At 41.6% G+C, this 25871-nt stretch overlaps 1 protein-coding gene and 1 long non-coding RNA gene across 2 annotated transcripts in view; one reads left to right on the top strand and one right to left on the bottom strand.

Moving 5' to 3' along the window:
* The window catches only part of CLVS1 (clavesin 1), a gene marked incomplete at both ends in the record, with an annotated part of 138456 nt that overhangs the window by 43634 nt on the left and 68951 nt on the right, over positions 1-25871 (bottom strand). The gene's annotated exons all lie outside the window — the stretch shown is intronic.
* Positions 12544-25871, top strand: part of LOC308604802 — a 121580-nt gene continuing 108252 nt past the window's right edge. Inside the window, exons 1-2 of the long non-coding RNA XR_014013557.1 lie at positions 12544-12617; positions 15774-15893. This is a non-coding gene — a long non-coding RNA (uncharacterized lncRNA). The remainder of the gene's footprint in view (positions 12618-15773; positions 15894-25871) is intronic.

Raw genomic sequence — 25871 nt, 5'->3', positions numbered from 1 at the left:
TTCAGCTCTACACATCAGCACAGAAGACACGTGTGTGATCCGTCCAGGTAGGACCTCTGTTTACCCCTGGCCACAGATTGTGTTGAAACAGGGAGCTGAAACTCCCGTAGGAAGGACCGAAGAGAATTTTGAAGACCAGAGAACCCCTTCCTGAGACGAGCGATTTGTATTCTGTGTTTGGTGAGGGGGCAAGATGTCCCATCTAGTTTAGGTTAAGTGGTCATAAACAACTTCTGTGAGTTTGCTGCTATTTACATCACAACATCAAGTGACGTGTCCCCAAATGGAGAGGACAACTCTTTACCAGCCCTGTTAGATTCTCTCCATTTCTTAATCTTATTTCACTGGTAACAGGGACGAAATTACTACTGGAGTATTCATGGTCTTCACCCATATACATCCTCTTTACTGCTCTCCCCACCTCCACCCACTTCTAGAAAGGAAGGAAGCTCTTGCTCACTGGGTTGCTTCCAGGCTCTTTTCTGCAGTGCAGACTTGGGATAATGAGTGAAAGAGAGGGAGTCAAGGAAGCCAGGGAGGCTGAGTCTGGAGCTGAGAAAAAGCCAAGGGGCAGATGCCTACAGAGTAGGTGCCCATCGAGTGAGGGGAGAGACTTGGGGACCGGGGTGAGAGGCTGCAGAGAAGCAAGGAGTACAAGAAGATTGGCAGACAAAGGTGATTTCGTCAAGTGTTGTTATTGAACGTAAGTTACATCTCCTTTAAAGCTCTTTAAAAGATGGAGATAAGGCCTTCCCTGGTGGCGCAGTGGTTGAGAGTCCGCCTGCCGATGCAGGGGACACGGGTTCGTGCCCCAGTCTGGGAGGATCCCACATGCTGCGGAGCGGCTGGGCCCGTGAGCCACGGCCGCTGAGCCTGCGTGTCTGGAGCCTGTGCTCTGCAACGGGAGAGGCCACAACAGTGAGAGGCCCACGTACGGCAAAAAAAGAAAAAAAAAAAAAAGATGCAGATAAAAATCTGATGTACTGTAAAATGAGTTTTAGTGGTTGGATTATACTTTTCAAAAACATGTTTTACCTATACCAGACGATATGGGTGCCTAAAGTTTATTCGGTTTACACACTGTCGGCTGTGCACAATGAACCCTTTCAGTGATACTGTCTTGTTCTCTCATTGTTTCAGAGGTGTGTGTGCTGTCCTTTTGGCTAGTTAGAGAGCTGCTAACGACTGCCTTTTAATTTATTTATTCACGTGACAAAAATTAATTTGAGAGCCTGCTGTGCGCCAGGCTCTGTGTAAAACTCCACTCTGCCCATGAGGTGCTCACAGTCCAGGGAGGAAGACAGAAAACACAGCCCGCGTTGTACCATGGGGTAAATGCAATGATGGACATGAGGATACAGGGGAGCACAGAGGAGGGATGCTGCTTTCAAACACCTGGCCCAGAGCCAGGCACATAGCAGGTGCTCAGACACAAGGCACATCCAGTGAAAGAGGGTGCTGGGCTGAAAACCAAATGCAGGGACATAGCCATAGTAGTTGTCAGGGGCCCAACTCTTCATTTAACTATTATAAAATGGGAATCAGTAGAAACAGTGGCTCAACCCACAGCTTCTACCTGACAGCTAAACCAATTCCATGATTTGTCATGTATTAACAGCATCAGGACACAGTGGTGGTGCGGGACAGGGACACACTGGTCTCTATTCTCAAGGCAACCTCATTCTCTTTAGGAAGATAAGACAAACACAGAACACAATTAGCAAACATACAGGGAAGCAGTAAAATCATGAGCTAGAAGTGGCTACGTATTGTGGGAATTGACTGTCAGGCAAGCCTTTCCTACATCAAAGAATTCATGCAACAGAAATTAATGCCCATAAGAATGTTTTGAGTATATTAAGGTGGCACTACAGACCCCCAGGAGGAGGGAGTGTGTGTCGGGATGATGAGTGTAGGAAATGATGGGTTGGTGTTCGTGGGCTATACCCTGGTTGGTTTTCCACTGAAATAGAATAGAATCGAGGCCAAGTGTGAGATGGAAGCAAGCCAAAATTCTTCACTTGTATCCTGTGGTCCCCTGTTTGGAGCCAGGTTCTAACTCTAAATAAACTTGTGAACATGTATTCACAGCTCTATGGGGCCAGAGATACCAAGTGATGGTGTTCTACCAGCTTAAAACTCTAACTTCATGCAAAATGGAGTCGCATCGGACCTTTCAGCAGTCAAGCACAGGAAGGAGAGCTAGTCTGTGTACTCTGAGTTTATCTCAAAAAAGAACCATATCTAACACGCAGAACTGTCTACTCTCTTCCCTCTTTTATACCCCAGACAGTATTCAATAAATATTTATAGAACAAATGAATAAGAGAAACCACCACACCAAAAAAGTCCACTGTCTATTCTAATCACAAAAACATTCAATTCAGCCTTTAAGGTGATTTTTCCAATTGAAATGAAGCTGCATGGGGCTTGGGGGCAGGGGTACTGAGTAGCGAGTGCCATCGGGTACAGAGTTTCTATGTAGGGTGATGAAAATGTCCTGAAATTAAACAGTGGTGATGGTTGGACAGCTCTGTGAATAAACTACAACTCACTGCATCGGGCATTTAAAAGGGGTTAATTTTGTGGTATGTGAATTATATTTCAATACAGCTGGTTTTTTTAATCGTAGTTGAGATTCAGTCTTGATGAAATACATTATAACTCGAGAATCCAAATACAGCTCAGCATGCATAGTGTAAGAAATTAGTTTTATTCTTGAACGTAAGGAGACTTATAAGCCAATGAAAATTATGACCTTAGGAGAGAGAAAAAATTATTCTGATGAAATATGAAAGCACTTTAAACCGAAGAGCAGCATGCAAATGAGCAGGAAATTATTAGCTGAGAGCTGCAAATATCCTGTGTATCAGAGAATTGGTAGTTGGGTTACTGGCTCATTTGGTCTCTCGTCCAATGAACATTTATTAAGAAATCTGAGTAGCAGTATTTTTCTAGGATCCCTGAAGAGTTGTCTCATCACTGGCTGAATCAGTGAGCAACAGAAAGGTTTGAAATTCTCTAATACCTTGTGTGTACACTACATCCTGGGCTGTATAGATCTGTTACCTCTACAGCAAGACCTGGGGCTCTCTCAGACGAAAATTGGGAGAGAGAGTTACACAGCTCTAGCAGAACTGTGTTCATCTTGACCACAAATCCTGATGCTTCTACAAACAGAAACATGGACGTTCTTCCCTGGCCACAGTGACTTTCCTCTAACACTTATGGCCCAGAACTACCATCGGTTCTCTGTCTACCTGGCGTCCAGCGTAAGCTTCAACGAACTATAGCTGATCGGCAGTCCAGTGCCTCTGGACACACGCGGTTATTGAACAGTTGAAATGTGTCTTACCCAAATTGGGATGTTGTGTCAGTACAAAATACCCACCAAATTTTGAAGACTTAGTACTAAAAATCTAAACCATCTCTTTAATAGTTTAAAATGTGTATTTTATGTTGAAATCACACTATTTTGGATATATTGGGTGAAAGAAAAATATATCACACCCTCCCAATGTAGCTGTCTCTTCCCTGAGGATGAACAGCAAAGAACTCAGTTAAAGAAAGGTCAGCCTTGTGAAGGCAACAAAGAATACAATGAAAAGAGGTGAAGAGAGAGGCATGGCAAGCCTCTGCTCACTAACTTGTTGTAACTGCTGTCCTCATTGGGGGGAAATTATAAGAATGAGGTTTGAGGTGTTAATCTACACCCTTCAATCCTTCTGAAACGTTAACACCATTTTATAACCAAGACTTCTTTCTGGAAGGGGAGTCCCAGCTGACCACAGGCGGATTGTGTAGGTGGGCATTAAGAGCTAGATCTCACACATAGGTTCGTGTAACTGCTGCTGCTACTTACAGGCTCAACTGGACATTTGAGGCATTGAACCAGCTGCACAAGGATGATCAAAAACTACTGGAGCCCCTTGCCAAGATGTAAGTAGTCTTTTTTTTTTTTTTTTTTTTTTTTTTTTTGCGGTACGCGGGCCTCTTACTGTTGTGGTCTCTCCCGTTGCTGAGCACAGGCTCCGGACGCGCAGGCTCAGCGTCCATGGTTCATGGGCCCAGCAGCTCCGCAGCATGTGGGACCTTCCCGGACCGGGGCACGAACCCGCGTCCCCTGCATTGGCAGGCGGACTCTCAACCACTGCGCCACCAAGGAAGCCTGTAAGTAGTCATTTTTAAACTATATTCTTTATATCCATGTGGATAAAGAGCTCATAGCAAGTGCATTTCCACTGCATAAAATGTAGGGATTTAATCTTCAGGATACGTTCCCTGTGCATTTCCTTTATGTGAACAGTTCCAATTGAAAAAGAAAACACACAAAATCTTCCAGAGTAACTCATATGTGCTTCCAGGTCTTTGCCATCAATAATCTAACGAGACCCACCACGTCCGGGTGGAGGTATTAGAGACACAGCGATAAAGTGACTGGGTAGCCTCCCTTGAGAGAGACACAGTTTGATAGGGGAAAGATCCAAGAAAACAAATAACTGCAGCAATTTTATACATATTGTATAATACTTGTGATATTTGACTATTAGTGGATGTAGGACAACATGTGCCTTTTTGTAAGTAATTAAAGGCAAGTCTATGTAACCTACTGCCTGATTAACAAAGCTTCTACTGCTGCGGGAGAACAAATGGATTATCTGCTAATTATCTTACTTTAGAGGTTAGGCCAAGCCACTTTGGTGTCTATAGATTTGTGTCTGTGGTTATTTGCTGCTGGTGATATAGAACAAACAAATGAGGAGCGAGTCTTTTGTGAGGTACTCTGTGCCCAATGCAGCCATTGGTCAGGGGAATCTCTGTGCTTTGCCCACAACTCTTGGTGCCCTGGAGTCCTGGCTCTGCAGGAAGAGTAAAACCTTTGTGAAGTCCCCGGGTTCACTGAGAGGCACTCACGTAGATAATAATGGCAGACAGTTTAGGAAAACAGATTAATTATTACATCTGACAACTTTGGGGAAAAAAAACAGGAGCTCATTAACAAATTTGCTAATTAGTCCTCTCCATTGTGATACAGAATTCAACAGGTATATCTGTGTATAATGCAGGATGGCTTTATGTGGTGTGTGTGTGTGTCTGTGTGTCTGTGTGTCTGAGTATAGACAGAGATGGTCTGTGTTCTGGAGTCTCATGTAATAATCTTATAAATCGTTGATGAATGTTCCCAAGTCTCTGCAGATTACTCTTGATTTGTAAATGAGATGCCTTTGCTACATACAGAAAATCAATGTTGTCATATTTGCAAATTAACCATTCTAATCCTTTGATATTGCTCAAATTACACTTCCATCTTAGTTCAGTCCACTCTCCTGAGAGACGCTTTGGTCAAACATGGTTTCCTCTTAGGTAGTGGAAAGGGAACATTCCTGGTAATATTTGAAAAACGTAGCTGTTTAGTCAGCACATGTATTTGGATGCCTCTACTAGCTGTTAGGTAATAATTCTATCAAGAGGCAAGAGGAAAAGGGGGCACAGATGAAATCTCCCTGAATAGTGTTTTCAGAGAGCTTATATAAGAAAATCATTCTTGGGGGCTTCCCTGGTGGCGCAGTGGTTGAGAATCTGCCTGCTAATGCAGGGGACGCGGGTTCGAGCCCTGGTCTGGGAGAATCCCACATGCTGCGGAGCAACTGGGCCCGTGAGCCACAACTGCTGAGCCTGCGCGTCTGGAGCCTGTGCTCCGCAGAAAGAGAGGCCGCGATAGTGAGAGGTCCGCACACCGCGATGAGGAGTGGCCCCCGCTTGCCACAACTGGAGAAAGCCCTCGCGCAGAAACGGAGACCCAACACAGCAAAAGTAAATAAATAAATTAATAAACTCCTACCCCCAACATCTTCTTTAAAAAAAAAAAAAAGAAAAAAGAAAATCATTCTTTAAAAAAAAAGAAAAAATATTCCATTAATCTAAATCAGGCAAAGAAAATGGCTGTTACTCGTTGGATCATTAAATATTAGGTTTTGCTTGTGTGTATATGTTTGGTGGCCAATAAACAGACTTCACAGTGCACTTAGAATCTTTATAAAATCCATGTGGGCAGTACACATATGCCCATCTTGTAGAACGTGGAGCACAATAAATTTTCCCGAAACAGTTTTATAATTGAACATTTATATTTTGATATATATTTGGTTAGATTTAGGACACATTCCCCTTATTGAAAAACATTTTTAAGCACAATTATATAATACTGCACAGATTGCATTTTGGAAGATATTTATAATTAGGTGAGAAAGGAAAGCCTGTGTCCCTTGCAGGGAGAAATCCCTATAGAATATCATCTATGCTGGTCCTGCCCTAGAAAAGATGTAAAAGTCACGATGAGTTTGTTTTGAGTAAGCTAATTAGCATCATTAGTTTAACGTGTTCTGCGAATTAGAAAAGTTTCTAAATGGCCTGACTTGAAGAATATTTTAATTTTTAGTACTACTGCATAATAAAGAGCTGTAACTCGGCACAAGTTAACAGCAGTTTGACACTTACTCATATGAGTTTTGGGGTGACACGAGTTAATAAAGAAATAAGCGCCTGGCCCTGATGCCACAGCCTAAGAGAGGAGGTAGCGAGGAGGGGACCCGTGGGAGGTGATCTCATCTGCAGGGCAGGGCCGGTGGAGGAGGGACCACACAATGCAGGGCACATTTTGCTCATTCTGGTAATGCTTTGAGATGCACTTTTTTTTTAACATCTTTATTGGAGTATAATTGCTTTACAATGGTATCTCATAGTAACCCTGTAAAAGATAATATTATTAGTTCCATTTTAAGGATGAGAAAATCGAGGCCCAGAGAGTTTAACTAATTTACCCCATGATCTATAACCCTGATCCATACTTTGGAGGCAGGACTTAAATCCAGGCAGTCCAACTCCAGAGTTCCTACACTGAATACAATTCCATTAAATAAAAGGGAGGAAGGTTATTGAAATATATTAAATAATAATAGTCAGATTTGAAGGTTACAGATTTGCATAAATAACAGATAGTTTAGTTGCCTGTTACCTTATTAAGCCAGCCTTAACATGCTTATTTTGCATGACCAAGGTAAACAGCAAGGGTCAAGGGCTTAGGGAATTATTCTTAGAAACTCCGGAAGTCTGCTTTGGTCCCTTTGGACAGTACATCTTTAACTGGTGGTTTGCAGATATGCAGTTAAGTTCAACACGCAAAGTCCAGAGCATCCAGAATCAGGAAGTTATGCTGAAAAAGCCTTTGGAGATGTAGAGAACAATAAAGAGTAAAACTAAAGCATCTAAAGTCCAGGAATCAGCCACTTCCAGGGGCAGGATTCCCTGAGGAAGTTCCAAAGAATTATGTTAAACTAGATTAACGTAAGAAGGTAAAAGAGAAGCCTGATTTCCAACTCAGCTTTGGAGTTCCCTTGGCTGGTGAAACAATTACAGGTCCCGGGAGGCCACCAGCCTTCAATGAGTCAGCCAATTTTTTTCCATTGCTTATTCAGAGGCATCCTCAGATCTCTTAGAGAAAATTCCCTATTTTCCCTCATTATTTCCTTCCATATTTTCAGGAAAACACTTCTTAAAGAAATGGTCCTCATTTGTAGTCTTGTTTGTACCTTCACTTGTTCCTTTTTAAATTCATTAATCTATTCATCAATTCTTCCTACATTGTCATCCCACTCTTACTGGTCAGTCACCTGCAGTGTGCCTGGTTCTGGGGGGGCAGTCATGGATCAGGTAGCCCTGGTGCCCTCTTCCCTGGCCCTGGGCCCTCATACTGCTTCTACTGAGGCACTCTCCACCGAGGCTGGACAGATGGGACAACTCTGGATTCTATGCAGCAAAATTACTGACTGCATTTGTGTTTAGTAAACTCACCTATTCTTTCGCTCAGTTTACCTCTCATTGATGTTAGGAAGAGGAAGCTGGGTGGTGACTACAGTTTACCAAGCTCTTTTATGAATCTGATTTCATTTGCTTCTGAAAACAATACATAGAGTGGGAAAGAAGCTTGTTGCAGAATAATGTATATATCATAAATAAATTTTAATACAAAAAAATTCCTCTTTATTTATGTTTGTATGAGCAAGGAGAAAGAGGTGGAAGGGTATATACACTGGGACTGCGTGTTTTGTCTGTATCAGGAGGGAGGGCATGAGGAGGAAAGGGAGAAAATCATCTTTGCCTTCATACCGTTTTGTTAGCACTTGTTTCGTTATGTAAACTAAGCGTGCAGTACTTCTGTAGTTTGAGAGATAGCAGGTAAAAATTTTACACTTAAAAACACACAAAAAAATAATCCTATGAAGTTGAGATTAGCAATACCTCATTTTTATGGGTGAAGAAATTGAATGTGGGGAAAGCAAGGGTTTTACTCAAGTGATAAGGCCAGAAACAGAGCCAGGCTCCATTCCAAACCTTCTGGTTGAGAGGACAGTGAGATTTCTGTCCCAAGCAGCTGTTTCCTTTCCATAGAACAAACACATCACAACTTGTTAGGATTGTGGGCAGTGTACCGAAGCAAAGTAAAACTCTCTGTACTGAGGGATAAGACATTTTCACTGAAGGGATAAACAGAAGACCAGTTGGCTCTGGATGTGATGTCAGACTCCACGTTGAATACACCAAGCTCTTCATAACTTCTTTTACTTTTCTTCTACCAAGTCCAGAGACCCTCTAAGAGCTCCCAGCTGTCATCAAATGTCTCTCAGGGCAGAGGCACCAGGACGTAGGTTAAGGGATTCACGAGGCTTTTTTGTACTCGTCGGGGTCTAGTTCAGGGGTCTCCAAACTTTTTGATAATGTATACTTATGTATAAATTGAATGCGTGGATAAAATCTACGAAATTAGAAAATAGAAATTTTTCTTCCTATACATCAGTGGATCATCTTTTTTTTTTTTAACATCTTTACTGGAGTATGATTGCTTTACAATTTTGTGTTAGTTTCTGATTTATAAGAGAGTGAATCAGCTATACATATACCCCCATATCTCCTCCCTCTTGCGTCTCCCTCCCACCCTCCCTATCCCGCCCCTCTAGGTGGTCACAAAGCACGTAGCTGATCTCCCTGTGCTATGCGGCTGCTTCCCACTAGCTATCTATTTTACGTTTGGTAGTGTATATATGTCCATGCCACTCTCTCACTTCGTCCCAGCTTACCCTTGCCCTTCCCTGTGTCTTCAAGTCCATTCTCTACGTCTCCATCTTTATTCCTGTCCTGCCCCTAGGTTCTTCAGAAGCCTTTTTTTTCTTTTTTACATTCCGTATATATGTGTTAGCATACGGTATTTGTTTTTCTCTTTCTGACTGACTTCACTCTGTATGACAGACTCTAGGTCCACCCACCTCACTACAAATAACTCAGTTTTGTTTCTTTTTATGGCTGAGTAGGTGGATCATCTTGTGCACCATCTTGGGGCTGCTAGTCGGTCCCCTTCTTAATGACAATTCGTGTGCTTCATCACTTTGAGAATGAAGATTGGTGGCCACTTGTTGGAAACGCTTTGCATATCTGGAGAGCAAACAGCATGGACCGTATACTGGTAGCCCTGGACGCTCTGTGAGTTCTGAGTCCTCCAGGTCCTGGAATTCTGTAGCTCTGCTGGCATTCCAGCAGCTCTGCCTTCCTGTGCACAGGGGTCCAGACATTCCTGATGAGCAACTGATCATTCTGATGACTTTGAATAGAGGTCTACACCCTGGAATGACTTAGCCATCACCATTTGAAAGACAATTAAGAATCTCCTAGCAGGGACATCCCTGGTGGCGCAGTGGTTAAGACTCCGCCTGCTAGTGCAGGGAACATGATTTGATCCCTGGTCCGGGAAGCTCCCACATGCCGCAGAGCAAATAAGCCTGTGGGGTATAGAAAGTAAGTTAAACCTCATGCCTGATAAGCAGGCGGATTGCCCCTGGCTGGGAGAACTAAGGCAGAGGCAGGTGCTGTGCGGGGAACTGCATTTGACCCCTCGTCCGGCTGGCCTGCAGGAAGCTGCCTGTCTGCTTCCCTGCACAGACAGGCTCAGTTTAATCAGGTCGACTCTCAGCACCTTCATGATGGTGTTGCTCTTTCTTTTCCTCTGTAGCTTCTTTTTCCCACAGCTTTTCTCAGTTGACTGTGGGCTGGTGACAGCAATGGTAAAGGTAGAAGCTGGTTCCATACATCAATCTGGAAACCTCAGACCCCATCCACTGCCCCAGCCAAGGAAGAGGCCATTGCTCCATCTCTTGAAAAACAATTCTGAGAGCTGGAAGTTCACAATAACATCTTCGCTTGTTAAAGATGTCTCATTCTTGAAACTAACAGTAAATCAACTCTACTTCAATTAAAAAGAAGTCTCACTCTGTTCTCCATCTCATGTCATAAAAATATCCCAGGAGAAAAGAAAAGAATGGAAAATATGAAAAATAAGTTTTCTGATAAATTCCAAATGAAGCTTGAGTGCCCTGTTTTTCATTGCCTTTTATAACCTATTTATTGTTTAAAGTCCCCTGCAGATCCCACTTCAGTCACGGGGCCTTTTTTGCCTAATTGCATGAACTCCCAGGTTAGGCATTTCTTTCTCAGAGCTCCATAGCATCTTGGGCACACCCTGATTTTCATACTTCTCACTCTTCTTTGTATCAGTTTATATACCTATCATTCCTACAAAACTGCGAGCCACTTTGGGGCAGGAACCCAGATTTCTTTCTCTTCCCTGCACTCTCTCATTTTACATTATGTTATATTATTATTATTTTCAGGTGGCCTAGCACAGCGTGCTCAGTGTTTGTTGATTGACTAGGAACCCCCAGGGTTAAGTTACTAATCAGTTATTCAAAATTAGAAATGAAGTTTCCCATAAGTCCCATGTTCAGAATGGCAATTACATTACTGGCATCATTAATCACTCCCTCCAGTATGTATTTGTGATCAAGGAGACACATACTAGGTCTGAGTAGCCAAAAGCAATTCTATTGCAATATTAATGGAGTACAGTTGACCCTTGAACGATGCGAGGGTTAGGGACGTCAACCTTCCACGCAGTAGAAAATCTGGTATAATTTGTAGTTCACCCTCCATATCTGAGGTTCCTCCAGATGGGCAGCTCCGAATTCGGGGGTTCAACCAACTCCAGTCCTGTAGCAGTTTAGTATTTACTATTGAAAAAAAGCCGAGAATAAGTGGTCCCTTGTAATTCAAACCTGTGCTGTTCAAGGGTTAACTGTACATCCTTTGCATTTTGTGAATGTTGCTGTAGCATGTAATTTGCCCCATAAAATAAATCTTGGACCAGGCGTTTCAAACAGAACTCAAAGGGGTTGAGAAGTCGACCCTGGGCTGAGCCAGCCTGCTCATGGTTAAGTGACAGGCCACACTGCCAGCCTTGCAGTACCCCGAATTCAAGGGTCACAGCAAAATGACAAATTGTTTGTCATAGCCTTGAAGCATCAAGGCCTTATTTACACATAAACTAAATCAAAATATTAATTCCAAAAATACACAAAAACTTCTGAGTGTAAATCAGAAGGGCAAAAACCAAAGAGGAAGTAATAGGTATCTGTTATTAGTAGGGAATAAAACAAGGTACAATTGAAGGAGAATAAAGACTTGCAATTTAGAGCCTATATATAATTCTGACAGAAAGGTCTAGAAAAGCCTAGGGAAATTTCGAACTTCCTAAACTAGGTCTTAACTCCTTCAATGACATTCAAGGCCCTCTGAACAATAACTCAAACCCAGGTCTGAGCCTTAGTTCTGCACCCCCTTTTGTGGCCCAGTCTTGGCCACACTGGCCCCAGGGTTCCTCGCACAAAGGGTTCGGCTGGCCCCGGAGCCACACAGCCTGGTGGTGCTGGAGGAATTGGGACACCACTGTCCCTGAGGACACTTGGGCTTTGCACAAGTAAGTTCCACTCATCACGATACCACGATCGCCTCTCAGCACCATCCCCACCAGTAGTTCATTCTTTTTTTTTTTTTTTTTTCTCGGTACGCGGGCCTCTCACTGTTGTGGCCTCTCCCGTTGCAGAGCACAGGCTCCGGACGCGCAGGCTCAGCGGCCATGGCTCACGGGCCCAGCCGCTCTGCGGCATGTGGGATCCTCCCGGACCGGGGCACAATCCTCTGTCCCCTGCATCGACAGGCGGACTCTCAACCACTGCTCCACCAGGGAAGCCCGTAATTCATTCTTACAACCCCGGGCAGATGCCAGCTCAGGGCTTCCGTGAAAATTCCTCCTGATTGGCCAAGTCCCTGTCAATCCTCCTTCTCACAAAACCTCCACTGAAACCCCCAGCACGTGTGGTCGTTTGCTTTTCTAAATCTTCACAGTATTTCCACGGCTTTCCTGGCACGTCTCATAGTATGTGTGTGCTTTTTAAATACGATTTTAAAATTAGAAATAATTTGAAACATGTGTTTTGTCTTAATTACTGGTTTACCTGTTCCCATCCCCACCAAACCATCACTTTCTCTGAGGGTAGCACTTTGTCTTTCCCTGCTTTTACCCCCAGGACCCAGTGTGGTATGAGCCACAGAGAACGCCGTGTGCCCTTTGCTAACAAGGGTGGGAGCGGGTGATGCACAGAGAGGGCCCTTCGGGGGCTGAGCCTTCCTGGACGCACAGCTGCTTCCTTCGGGGCCCACCCATGTTGGCTGAGGTAAACGGAAACACGTGGTTCTGTTTTTCTTGGATAAGGACACAGCCCGGACAGCTGTGCTCAGCCCTGGGGTCAGGCCCCAAAGGGCTGTAATTCGGAGCAAAGTGGGAAAGACTTGGAAGAGAAAGGGAGAGTCGATGAGAGCCAGTGAGAACGAGGACCCTGAAGGAGGAGTGACGAGTGAGAGTGAGCGCGCGAGGGGGCGAGTCTGTGAAGGGGTGAGTGTGTGAGTGCGTGGGAGTGTGTGAAGGCGGTGCTAGTGTGGGAGGGGCAGCGTGTGAGTGTATGACGGGGTGTCTGTGCGAGGGGGAGAATGAGTGTGCGAGGGAGTGTGAGGGTGTGAGAGGGGTGTGAAGTGTGAGTGAGGGTGTGAAGGGGTGTGAGAGGAGTGTGTGCGTGTGTGTGTGTGTGTGTGTGTGTGAGCGCGAGAGGGGCGGTCCTGGGCGGCAGAGCTGCGGGAGGGCGCGGGAGGTGGGCCCCGGGGGCCCCGCCTTCCCACCCGGACCGCGCCTGCGCCCCGCTCTCCTCGGCCCCGCCCCCTGCGTGCGGGACGTGGACGCTGCTCCCTCCGTGGCTTTCGGCGAAGGATGGTCCCCGAGGCCCTGTAGCTGCCCCCCGACCGGTGAGAACTGTTAAGGTTCGACTTCTCTGTCTCTGTCTCTGTCTCTGACTCTGACTCCCCGGCTCCGGAAGGGCGGAGAGGCGGCCCGTTCCCTCCTGTCTTTGCAGGTGTCAGGTCGGGACATGGCAGTCACTGGGTGCCGCTGCTCTGGGATTCCAAGTCCAGCAAGCTCTGGAGCCTGAAATGCACTTTTTTTTCCAATTCATTTTCTTTTCTCTTCCCTCCGCCCCGCCCCCCTTTTCCTTTCTGCCTGACCCGCTTGATGTATGTCTCTATCTCCAAAATACATTCTTGGAAGCCTACATTTCTCTAATCCATCTATAAAAAGTTAATGATTATCTGCTCCCCAGAACAACTTTTAGGATCTGGATCCAACAGCCTGCAGGGCAGGTATAAGTCCCCGTACATCTGAAAGCTTTCAAAAGCACTGCATTTACTATCTTACAAATAAAAGCACAGAGAACGGAGGAGATAACAGTTCTTTGTGCCCACAAACAGCAGCTTTAAGGGTAAATCTGATGGGGGAAGGTGGGGCAGGTGTGCAGAGAGTAGAAGCAGAGTGAAGGAGGCTGCTCTCAGGGAGGCCACGTGGCTTCTGAACCAAGAAATCATGCAGTCAGCTTCGGAGAATCAGATCTATTTCTTTTCATAGCCGATACATTTATATTGAGTAGAATTTCTCAAAGGAGCTAAATTTACTGGATATTAATACTTATTTTTAAGCCTCAGTAGTTAAAACGGTGTGGTATTTATGCATGAAGAGACCCAAGTATATATGGCGTATGATGAAGTGGCAAGTATCATCAGAAGGGTGGAAATAAATGTGTCCATAAATTGTGTTGGAACCAGGCAGCCTTCTAGGAAAACAACAGCAGAAACCCACACTGTGCACTAGGATAAGCTGCAAAAATGTAAATGCAAAATAAAAAGAAGCCATGAAATTTTAGGAGAAAATCCAGAAACCATACAAAATTGATAAATACTATAATTAAAAAAATGCTCTTACCTAGCAAAAACAAAGCAAAAAATCCTGCAAGTAAAATCAAAAGACAATTGAAAGAAAACTATGAGAAATATTTGCAATTCATATGACAAAGAGCTAATCTCCCTAATGTAAATTGATAAAACCAACAACATTATAGAGCAAATGGGAAAAGGCTGTGAACAGAAAATCAACAGAAAAGGAAAGACAAATTCCACTTAAACATATGAAAAGATGCTCCACCTCAGTCACAGAGAAATGCAAGTTAATATTTCACTGAGACAACATTTTTCATTCTGTCAGTCTGTCAAAAATCCAAAAGGTTGAAAATACATTCTGGCCTTGGCAAGGCCTTGGATAATAGGTGTTCTCATAATGGCTGATGATAGTGGATATTGTAGTACATCCCCCATGGAGGGATATTTCTGACTATTTACCCAAATTACAAGTGGATAATTTTTAATTTATACAAAAATCCTACTTATGGGAATTTTCTTGCAGATATAATTGTACATGTGCAGAATACTGTATGTACAAACTTGTTCCTTGCTGCATTGGTTGTAATAGCAAAAGATTGGAATTAAACCAAATATCCACTAATAAAGAACTGTGTTTAGCAAACTGTGGTACATCCATATAATAGAATACTCTGAACATCTGAAAAGAAAATAAAAAGAAAGTTCTCTATGTGCTGATGTGGAAAGATGTCCTTTCTATGAAATGATGTGTTGACAAGACATATTGTTTAAATAATAAAGCAAGATGGGTAATACTGTATAGAGTATGGAATATTTGAATAAAAAGGGGAAAATAAGAATATATACTTCTATTTCTGTTACACAAAAAACAAAGACACAAGAAACTAAGAAAAGAGGTTACCCTTGTGGAAATGAAGGATAGGAATGAAGTAGAACATTTGATGACTACCCCTTTATATTGTTTGATTTATATGCAATGTGAATGGATTGCCTATTCAAAACTTATATAGAGTATGTGTCAGTCAGATTGAAATATGTCTGATTTTGATAGTATCACTGAAACAGTCCTCTTAATGAAAACCAAAACAAAACTCAAAACTTGGGCTTCCCTGGTGGCGCAGTGGTTGAGAGTCCGCCTGCTGATGCAGGGGACGCGGGTTCGTGCCCCGGTCCGGGAGGATCCCACGTGCCGCGGAGCGGCTGGGCCCGTGAGCCATGGCTGCTGAGCCTGCGCGTCTGGAGCCTGTGCTCCGCAATGGGAGAGGCCACAGCAGGCCTGCGTACCGCAAAAAAAAAAAAAAAAAAAAAAAAAAAAAAAGAAGAAGAAAAAAAAAAAAAAAAAACTCAAAACTGTTTCTTACAAATTACTGTCTCCTCTTTTGTCTTCTGTTCCCGTTAGGGCTTTTAAGCCTGACATGTTTCTTCCTTTGACTTGGAGAAGATAAATAAGTGCGCTGAGTGGCCTGAGGATTTGAGGTGTTCTGTCAACAATATGGAGACCACCGTTTCCCATTAACTCTGGATATCTGTCTCTGAGGCGTCAGCTGTTCTTAATGCACTGTTTTCCTCTATAGGCCACTGCTCTCAACCTGCTAACGACACCCAAGCAGATCTACAGCAGTCATGTTTCAGCCCAAGAGTGACTGAAGTAAAGGCAGTGTCTCTCATTGAGATGAATAGCACCAGGATCCCAGGTATGTGCACTTACGTGCCGGAGCTTATTCTCCTCAGTTATAAACAGTGGTTTATATATAGTTTGATTGTATAATGTTTCCATGCAAACTATAACAATTCCTCAATGCGTCTGTGTAGATAAAATAAAGTCTGTGACTTGCTGTAGGTGTATGAAACCCTGACAGTGTCCTGGTCTGGTGCGTCGATTTCTAGGTCTAGAGATGCGAGTCTGGTTCTAACATGGCGTGGAGCGCACCTGGAGGAGGTGAGGTGCGGAGTTGCAGGAAGGAGAAAGCTTCCACTTGCCTGTCTTCCCAATCCGATTTTTAAAAAACTCTTCTAAAGGCCTTTGCACTTGCTGTGTCCTCTGCCTAGAAATTGCTGTCCCAGATCTTTGAATGACTTTCTTCTCTGTGTCATTTAGGTGTAAGCTGCTCACCCCTCCCGCGGCAACCATTATTCTATCACGTCCTCTAGTTTTACCTTCTTGATAGCACTAGTCACCGTCTGAAGTGGTCTTTTTTACTCACTTGTTTACTTTTTTTTTATCATTTATTAACCCTCTTCTCCCCACCACCCAATAGACTGCAGATTGCAGAAGACAGGGGCCTGATCTGTCTTGCCCTCCCACATATTCTTGTGCTTAGAACGGGGTCTGACACATCATAAGGCCTCCATAAATATTTGGTGAATGAATAAGTGAAGCATTAGAGTCCACGTCTAATTGGGTTTTGTACATAAAACCTAGCAAATGAAATTAGCAAATTCTTATTCAGTGAATGAATAAATTCAAGTAAACTCTTCTTAGACATGGGCATGGCCTTTTAAAACAATCGGGCAAAGAAAATACTCTAGGTTGACCCTTACTTGTTCAATCATCACTGTTTTTTTATCACACTTAGGACAATTACTGATATCTCCGAAATTCTGATTTAAAAAACCAGCTTTCTTTTATAATTTTAGTATTGGTTAAGAAGGCCCAAAGTGCACTAAAAAGCTTATTTAACTTAAAAGGCTTATTTGACCCTCAGAAGAGTTATTTGTTACACACATAATTTTTCTTGAGACTCAATGGAACTTGTGCTAAACTGAATTTATTTTTCCTCCAATAACTGATTTAAAAATCAGTTGCACAGAATTCTTTGTCATCAACAATACAATATTTCTTTAGGTGCTTTATTCCAATTTCAGATGCCATTTTTATCAGTGTGAAGATAGATTTTTAAACTGTATAAACAACTAGAGTTAATTGATGTGTTGGTTTAGTAAATCCTAACCACAAGGCTACATTTATAATATTAATAGTCCTGGAGACATACCTAGTTACATTTAAAAATACAAATAATATCTGTGCTTTTTAATGAGGTTTAAATCCTTTTTTAGAAAAAGTATTTTCCTTCTCCAACATATGTCCTTTTCTAATGAGCTAAAATTACAGATAGTGACCCCAGGTTTTGGAAAGGAACACAAACATGTATTGGGTGTCTAGACATAGTTCTGGGTATTCTTCATATGTTGGGGACCAATTAAACGTTCTCTGGAGTTTTCTGCCAACCACTCAGCCTTTGAGGCACAACTCTTGTGGGCTGTTTTGTGTGATGCAGTGTACATTGTGACACGGAACCTTGGGAAACCGAATCCTTTTGATCTGGGTCCAAGATAAATCTTATTTTATTAAATTTATCACAAGTAATAATGATGTTCAATATACCGTAAAATCCTTAAAACTACAGAATCTCATCTTGGAGAATTTTTGATTAAGATGATCTTATCTGGAAAGAATTGTGTGTCAAACTGCATGTAATCAGTCAGTTAATTAGGAACTATCTCAGGTTCTCTTCCATTCTGAGGATTATACGTTAACTCTTCTAGCCTTCAATTTTATTTTAATGAACACATGCCTAAAAATCACATTTCAGGTTAAAGGAGCTGAAACACAACTGATTACTAGTTTCTGTGTGGTGAATTACTGAAAAAAGGTGTTTTCTTGGAGCACAGAGAAGGGAAAGTCATGGGCCATGCACTTATTGTTTTATCATTATTTCCTTCTCTAAACTCATGGATCTGTTGTAACAGATATTGTTTTGGAAGATGATTTGGAGTTCACGTGAGCAATGTATTCCATGGTTGAGATAATCTGAGTTGGGAGAAGTAACAGAAATTGAAGAGAAATTACTCTTTCCCCTCAGACACGCAGAGCTATGAGTTAAAATTTGGACTCTTTATCTTACCTGTAAAGAGGACATAGGAGCTTTAACTCCATAGAGGGTTCGCCTGATAAAATGGACTTCCGTACCTTGCAGAGGGAAATGCAAATTGGTGGATCATGTCTGAAAGGCAATTTCTAATATGTATTGGGCACCTTAAAATACTTATAGCCTTTGACCGAAGAATTTCAAGGATTTGTAGACAGCAGCAGTTCTTAAATTGTGGTCTGCCATCCTGCAGGGATCCTTGAGACCCTTTTAGGGGGACCACAAGGTCAAAATTATTTTCATAATCGTATTCAGATTTTTTGCCTCTTTCACTGTGTTGCTGTTTGCACCAGTGATGCAACAGGAATCAAGAGAGTGGTACCAAATTGTACTAGAACTCATGGCCTTCCACATTGCCAGCCCCAGGAGAAAAATATGTGTCAGTTCCTACTTAAGGGTATCCTTGGTCAAGTAGTAAAAACCAGGAACTTTATTAAGTCTCGACCCTTGAATACAAATGGTTTTAATGTTCTGTGTGAGAAATGGGCAGTACAGGTGGAGTAGTACTTCTGCTGGGCACTGAGGCATATTGGTTGTCTTGAAGAAATGCCCTGTGTCATCGTTTGATTTGTGAACTGAACTAGCTTCTTTTTACATGGAATGCCCTTTTTTTGTGAAAGAACAACTGAAAGGCAAACCATGGATATTCAGATTTGGGGCTTTAGCAGATACTTTCTCCTAAATGAACAAAGCCATCCTGTCATTTCAAGGATAACAGGTGATAGTATTTTTAAGTCAGAAGAGTCAGGGCTAGAAGCAGGGCTAGGACAGTAATTAACACAGTAATAGTTTTAGATGAATTAGTGCTTATATTCCCTGCCCCTGGAGAGTTCTTTGTGACATTCCAGCATACCCAGTTGGTGGCTCAAGCAGCAGCCATTTCCCCTTAGCGCGTGTTGAGCAGAGCTGCGGTTTGGTCCTGGTGGCCAACCCCTAGATCGTGGTAACTGGCTGGTTTAAGCCACACATGATAGTGCATCCTACTCTTTTCGCCAGGGCTGCAGATTGAGCTTGACATTGAATCTCCTCCCCTGCAAAAGATAGCTGTCCGGGTCTCTTTTGGGCAGGCTGAGCCCAGGGCTCTTCTGACAGGTCTCTGAAGGGATGAGTATCAGATGCCAAAGTTCTCATTATCAGGTACAGTTAGCACGTCAGTTCTTTCATCCTTATAAGGTATACAAGTAGCGTAGACAAAAGCCCTTACTGCAAATCCACCACCGTTTCCCTCTCTTTAATTAATTCATAACAACCTGGCCTGTGTTCTTTGCCTTCAAGTTTCCAGTTGATAGTTGCTGTTTTGAAAAATCCTGTTTTCTGAAATCTTCCTAGTCTGCTCCCTCTTACAAGGTAGTCTAATTGTAATGGATCTTTCACCTATTCAGTAAAGACAAGGATTTCTCTTTTAATTAAAATCCCCCATAGGCATTGAAATGAAAATATGCTAAGGAGGTGTGTGTGTCAAATACAATTCACTCTTTGAGAAAACATTAAAATTCCACTAATGAATCATTGCGGTAGATAAAGATCAACATATAAGGTCTTTGCTCTCAAGGAACTACAATCTAGGGAGGCCAAGAGAAAAGTAAACAGACTCTTAGGATACCCTGGGACGGTGCTGAGATGGAAATGTGAACACTGGTTGGGGAGGGAACCCGAAGCTGATCAGTGGGCCAGGGCTGATTTTCTAGACAAGGAGGCTAGTCTTCAAGGCGCCCCCAAATCTGGTCCCTGTTTATGCTCCAGTGTTTCCAGTAAGGACTCCTCACCCCAGGCAGGGCTCTGCTCACTCTCACAAACTCACCATGCTTTTTCCTGTTCCAAGGATCTTGCTTAGATATTTCCTGTGTCTGGAATTCTCTTCCTACTCTCTCTGTAGCCAATTTTTTCCTATTGTTCGATGCCCGTTTCACTCCCTGAAGCCTCTGGATCACACCGGCCTCCTCTGGAGAGGCAGTGTTTGTCTTTTCCTCAGGAAGCCTCATATGGGTGCCCTTCCTACACGTCCCATGGAATCCTCTGCTCATCTCTGCTTTGGTACTTACATATCCAGCTGCCAACACGAATCTCCACTTGGAAGGTTTCAAGCTTCCAGTGTACAAAACTGAACTTCTGAGCTCCCCGACCCCGTCCCCGATCGGATTCACCTGAAGTCGTTGCCCTCCTCTCCACCCTCCTAGGTGTTGGCCCTCACCAGAACCCTGAATTCATCTTCGAATCCTCTCTGTCTCAAAACTCATACATCCAATGCTGGTGGCTCTAACTTAAAATATATCCGGAGTCTGGTTATCTTCCCACCACCTCTGCTGTTTTCACTCTGGTTCTCAGCCACTAGAATAATCTCAAGCCTAAATGATGCCAATCGTCTCCCAACCTGTTTCCCTGCTTCTGCTCTTGTATTGTCAGTCTGTTCTTCACAAGCACCCAGAGTAATCTGTTTAAAAATTTGATTGCATCACTCTTCTGCTCAAAGACCTCCAACTGTTCCTCATTTTACTCTTGTATTGTCAGTCTATTCTTCACAAGCAGCCAGAGTAATCTGTTTAAAAATTTGCTTGCATCACTCTTCTGCTCAAAGACCTCCAACTGTTCCTCATTTTACTAAGACTAGTCCTTCCAAGGCCCATAGGGCACCCCACCCTCTCTGACCTCATCTCCTACAGCTGCCCTTAGTCAATTAACCTCAGAACTAGAGCTTTTTTGCTGTTCTGTGAATACTGCAGGCACTCCCACCTCAGGGCGCTGGCTTGCCTGCTCCCTCTGCCTGGAGCATCCTTCCCTCAGTAGCTGTATGGTTAACTGCCTCACCTCCTTCAAGTCTTAGCTCCAGTGTCACCTTCTTAATGAGGCCAATCACAAGGACTCTAAATTGCACCCCATTCTCATCTATGCCCCAGCAGTCTCAATCACTGTAATCTGTTTTTTCCATAGTATTTATTTTTTATCATACTATATAATTTCTCCACCTGCTTATTGGCCTCCTCTCCCAACTAGAATGTTTGCTGTGTCTGGGCGGAGATTTTGGTCTTTTTAATTCATTGCTGTATCATGAGCACCCCTAGGATAGTATCTGTGATGGTATTTGCTGAATGAATAAATATAAGTTATATGTTAACTTGCATTACTTCCTCACTAGACTATAAATTCCTTGAACACACAGATTCTGAATTATTCAACATTATATATTCAACATCCAAGCCAGTACCTAGCATACTGCTAGTGCACAGTCAATAATCGTGAGTGAATGAGTCTCTCTCCACTGAAATGCTGTTGTCTGCACTACCCATTTTAACATTTAATTATTGACTGCTTTAATGTCTCACTGAATCTTGTGTGTGAGCGTTAACCATTTGGTGAAACCTGCTTTTATTACAGTCAGAGGCTACAACTCTTACTTCTTCTGTGCATGAACATGGTAGATTGATATATTGATATAGTCTGCTGTATTTTTTGAGTTGAATGGAATGTATTATAACTAGTGGTGGATATTGTTGTTGAGCGGTGGGAGAAATGGGGCATAAGGGTCCCTAGGAAGGTGTTTCCTAGAGACCATTGTTTCCGGTAATTGAGACAAGGTCTGTAAGCTCAACACTTTTTGGTTTTTTTGCTTGACTTGTCTATTTATTTGCCATCCATATTTTCCTGCGTTTATATTCCATGGGCCCTGGAACAACTCCATTTACCTTTAAGGTCTCTTGCTTTTTATGGCTGCTAAGAACTTTAGGATTGTGTGAGTCTTTTTATTCATTTATGTATGCTCAATATTAAAAAGTGACACAAATCTCAACATCCATCCATTCATCTGCCCATCAAATTACTGAGTGGGTTAAGATATGGCCCCTGACTATAAGAAATGTATCCTCCTTGGAGAGGCAGAAGCTTAAATCAACAACGCAGAATAGTATGTGAACTCTAGCATAGGAATATGTGCAGTGTGTTGTAAGAATATAGAGGAAGGGCACCTAAACCAGATCTGGTTAATTGATATCTTTTTGAAATTAGTGGCACTTGAGCTGTGTCTTGAAGTATAATTAGGAACTAAAGAGTAGGGATAAGGCAGAAGATGAAACAAAGAGACATGAGGTAACATGGAATGTTAGGAACTACATACAGTTTACAATAGGTAGAGCTCAGCATTTTGGAGATGAGGTTGGAAAAGGAGGTGCAGAGTGAGTGTCCAGAGATGTGGCTGGAGAAGTAAGCAGGGGAAGCTCCAGGAGGATCTTCAGTCACAGGCTGTGGAGCATGAACTTGATCTGATAGGAAATAGGGATCTACTGAAGGATTTTAAAAGGAGATGGTTATTGACTGACCAAACTAGGAATAGAAATTTCCTCAGCCTGATACAGGGCATCTACAAAACATGCAACTAACTTTATACCTAATGGTGAAAGACTGAATGCTTTTCCCATAAGACCAGGAGCAAGACAAGGATGTCTATTCTTACCACCCCTATTCGATATTGTACTAGAGATTGTAGCCAGAGCAATTAATCAAGAAAGAAGTCATCAGATGGGAAAAACAGTAAAACTGTCTGTTTTCAGTTGACATGATCTAGTATATAAATAATCCTAAGGAATCCAGTTTTAAAAACTACTAGAACTAATAAATGAGTTCAGCAAGGTTGTAAGATACAAGATTAATATACAAAAATTAATTATATTTCAATATACTAGCAATGAAAAATTAATTTCATTTAAAATATTATCAAAAAGAATAAAATACCTAGAGATAAATTTAACAAAAGAAGTGCAAGGCTTGTATAAAAAAACTATAAAATATTTTTTCAAGAACCTAAATTCTAGGTAAATGTTAATCTGAGATGTTAATATGATGACATATGTTAATATGATGACAGAATGTGTCAATATGTTAATATGATGACAGAATTCCCCAAACAGGTCTAGAGATTCAGTTCAGTCCCTATCAAAATCCCAGTTCCATTTTTTTTTTCCAAAAATTGACAAGCAGATCCTGAAATTATGTGAAAATGCAAGGGACCTATGATAGCCTAAACAATCTTGAAAAAGAATAAAGTTGGATGACTCACATTTCACAATTTAAAACTTATTTCAAAGCTACAGTAGTCAAGACAACGTTATACCAGCATAGTACAGATATATGGATCAGTGGAGTAAAATTAAGGGCCCAGAAAGAAATCTGTATATTAATGGTCAATTGATTTCAAACAGGGAAGCAATACCATTTAATGGGGAAAGAGTAGTCTTCAACAAATGGTGCTGGAACAAGTGGATATCTTCATGCAAAAGATTGAAGTTGAACCCCTACCTTACACTATACACAAAAATTAACTCAAAGTGAATCACAGACACCCCCCAAAAAATATAGGAGTGAATTTTCATGACCTTGGATTACACAAGGTTTGTTTTTGGTTTTTTTTTTTTTTTGCTACGATACAAAAAGTACACACAAGAAAAAAAATAAAAAAGAAAACTTGGACTTTATCAAAATTAAAAACTTTCATGCTTCATAGGATTCTATCAAAGTGAAAACACAACTTACTGAATGGGAAAAAAGTATTTGCAAATGATATATCAGATAAGGGAATTGTATCCAGAATATATATGTGTGTTACAAGTCAATAATAAGAAGACAAATTACCCAATAAAAAATTGGCAAAGGATTTGAATAGACAATTCTGCAAAAGGGTATACAAATGACCAATAAGCACAAGAAAAGATCCTCAGTATCAATAGTCATTACGGAAATGCAAAGCAAAACCACAATGAGATACTGCTTCACACCAATGAATATGGATATAACTAAAAAAAAAAGACAATAACTAGGGTTGGCAAGGAGTGGAGAAATTGGGACTGTCATACATTGCTGGGAGGAATATAAATGATACAGCCACTTTGGAAAAAATGTGTACATGAATGTTCATAGCAAGATAATTCATAATCGTCAAAAGTGGGAAGAACTCAAATGGCCAGCAACTGATAAATGAAAAAAAAAATGGGGTAGCCATGCAATGGAATATTATTCAGCAATACAAAGGAATGAAGTACTGATAGATACTACAGCATGGATAAGTCTTGAAAACAGTATGCTAAGTGAAAGAAGCCAGTCACAAAGGATCACATATTGTATGATTCCATTCATATAAAGCATCCAGAATTGGCAGATCTATCCAGACAGAATGTAGATTAGTAGTTACCTACAGCTCTGGAACAAGTGGAGGAAGTGATTAATGAGGAGTGACTGGTAATGGATATGGGATTCTGGGGGAGGGAGTGATAAAAATGTTCCAAAATTAGATTGTGGTGATGATTACACAACTCTGTGAATATACTAAAACCCACCAAATGTACCCTTTAAATGAGTGAATTATATGGTATGTGAGTTATATCTCAGTAAAAGGTGAAAAGGAAAAACACCAAAATGTGAATTCTGGTTCTCTCTGGACTGAGGAATTATGGTTGATTTTGTTTTCTTCTTCATATTTTTGAAATTTTCCAATAAGCTCAAGTAAATTTTTATTTTTTCAACTTATCATGAAAAATATTTATTTAAATTAAGACAAAAGGAAATGGTGTATATTACAAGACAGATTTGACTTTTAGGAAGACAACATGGAACCTTTAGTAGAATCAAAGCAAGCCTAGAACAAAGCAGGAAGAGCAATTTAAAAAAGTGTTCTGTCTTTTGGGAGAGAACTGATGAGGTTCCAAATTGAAGTGGCAGCTCTGGAGGTGGAAAGAAGAAGATGGAAATGTGAAAAATATTGAGATAAAATCATTTGGAATTGGAATTGGGAATCAATTTATATATATGTGTGTATATATATATATATATATATATACACACACATACACACACACACATGTATACACATACACATACTATATCTATATATGTATATCAACTATATATAGGTAGGTAGATAGATAGATAGATATACACTAACTCAAAATGATATATTTACCCCATGTTCATTACAGTACTATTTACAATAGCCAAGATACGGAAATAACCCAAGTGTCCATCAACAAATAAATGGATAAAGAAATTGTGGTGTGTGTATATATATATATAATTGATTCCACACACACACACACACACACACACCACAATGGAATATTATTCAGCCATAAAAAGAGGGAAATCTTTTCATTTGCAGCAGCATGGATAAACCTCGAGGGCGTTATGCTAAGTGAAACAAGTCAGACAGAAAAAGGCGAATCCTGTATCTGTATGTTCTCTCTTATATGTGGAATCTAAAAAAAAAAAAAAAAAGGCAAAAAAGAAGGTATGTTATAGTAGTGATTCTCAAAAAGGAGCATATCAGCATATCAGCATTATCTGTGAACTTGGTAGAAATGCAGATTCTCAGACCTTACTACCCCAGGCCTATGGAAATCAGAAACTCTGTAGAGGGGTTCAGTATTTTTTTTAAACTTTCCTGTAGATTCTGAGGCATGCTAAATATGGAGACCTACTGATCAGTACCATTCCCAAGTTCTCTTTTAGATCTAAAATTCAGTGGTCTAGAAGAAACCATGTTTTTAGGGGAAGAAACGTTCATCAAGAATTAGAAAATCTGGAGAAAATCTTCACAGAGGAAGTAAGGTTTGATCTAGTGACGTGACATCATACTAGTCATAAAAGATGGAGAGGATTGTTAAGAGGTAAAAGGGTAGGGGGATGGGCATCATTACAAGCTGAGGTACCAGGGGGAATGGGAATGGAGAGAGGGGAGTTTTATAATTCATCTGTGATCAGGGA

Source organism: Mesoplodon bidens (genome assembly GCF_964165515.1).
Source record: "Mesoplodon bidens genome assembly, chromosome: 16".
NCBI lineage: Eukaryota > Metazoa > Chordata > Mammalia > Artiodactyla > Ziphiidae > Mesoplodon > Mesoplodon bidens.
Note: the sequence above shows the minus strand (reverse complement) of the source record. Positions and strands in the feature narration are given on the sequence as shown.